Genomic DNA, 1,214 nt, shown 5'->3' on the forward strand with positions numbered 1-1,214 from the left:
TATATATATATATAAAGCCACAGTATTTTGGCCGCTTCATTAAGTGTCACAGGAAACATGTCTATTAAGGCTGAGATCCTGTTTGAGATACACTCAGACTTCTGGTGAGTGTTACTCTGTGAAGTTGCGAGCGCTGGCAGCTAGTCTCCTGTGAAGACAGCAGCTTTCACTAGCACACCCCGAGGGCTCTGGAGCAGGTGTTTACACTCTGTTTGCCCTGAAACACGAGCTGTGCAGACTTCTAATGTGTCTTTTACCTTCTGATTCAGCAAATAATTATGTAACCGAAATCCACACATTATCTGAAGATTATCTTGACAAGCACAAATACAGAGAAATGGAGGCATTTGAATTTACAAGAGTTACTTGCTGAGTTAGCTTGTATATTAACTGTTTCCACTTACTTTTTTCATTTATTAGATTTTGTTTTACTTTGTATCTCTTAATCATAAAAAGTATTCAGACCCTTACAAGTTCATGAATGTCTTTGCTTAATATAACAAAATATCAAATCTATTGCACAGAAAAAAAAATCACATTTACAGTAAATACTAAGTAATTATGGCAAGTAACATGAATTATTAAGCAATAGTATAAAGAAAAAAAAGGAAAAGGAAATAGTATTTTCTTGTAAACATGCTACAATAATCTTCTTTATTTACAACTTTACATACATATTTACAACTTTATATACAGTGGGTACGGAAAGTATTCAGACCCCCTTCAATTTTTCACACTTTGTTATATTGCAGCCATTTGCTAAAATCATTTAAGTTAATTTTTTTTCCTCATTAATGTACACACAGCACCCCATATTGACAGAAAAACACAGAATCGTTGACATTTTTGCAGATTTATTAAAAAAGAAAAACTGAAATATCACATGGTCCTAAGTATTCAGACCCTTTGCTCAGTATTTAGTAGAAGCACCCTTTTGATCTAATACAGCCATGAGTCTTTTTGGGAAAGATGCAACAAGTTTTTCACACCTGGATTTGGGGATCCTCTGCCATTCCTCCTTGCAGATCCTCTCCAGTTCTGTCAGGTTGGATGGTAAACGTTGGTGGACAGCCATTTTTAGGTCTCTCCAGAGATGCTCAATTGGGTTTAAGTCAGGGCTCTGGCTGGGCCATAAAGTTCTATCTTGGTCTCATCAGACCAGAGAATCTTATTTCTCACCATCTTGGAGTCCTTCAGGTGTTTTTTAGCAAACT

The 1,214-nt window shown here is 36.0% G+C and overlaps 1 protein-coding gene across 3 annotated transcripts in view; it reads right to left on the minus strand.

Annotated features, from left to right (window-relative positions):
- Positions 1-1,214, minus strand: part of gas7a (growth arrest-specific 7a) — a 33,456-nt gene that overhangs the window by 2,865 nt on the left and 29,377 nt on the right. The gene's annotated exons all lie outside the window — the stretch shown is intronic.

The sequence above is a fragment of the Sinocyclocheilus anshuiensis genome, unplaced genomic scaffold, assembly GCF_001515605.1.
Source record: "Sinocyclocheilus anshuiensis isolate Anshui unplaced genomic scaffold, SAMN03320099.WGS_v1.1 scaffold1609, whole genome shotgun sequence".
NCBI classification, from domain to species: Eukaryota; Metazoa; Chordata; class Actinopteri; order Cypriniformes; family Cyprinidae; genus Sinocyclocheilus; species Sinocyclocheilus anshuiensis.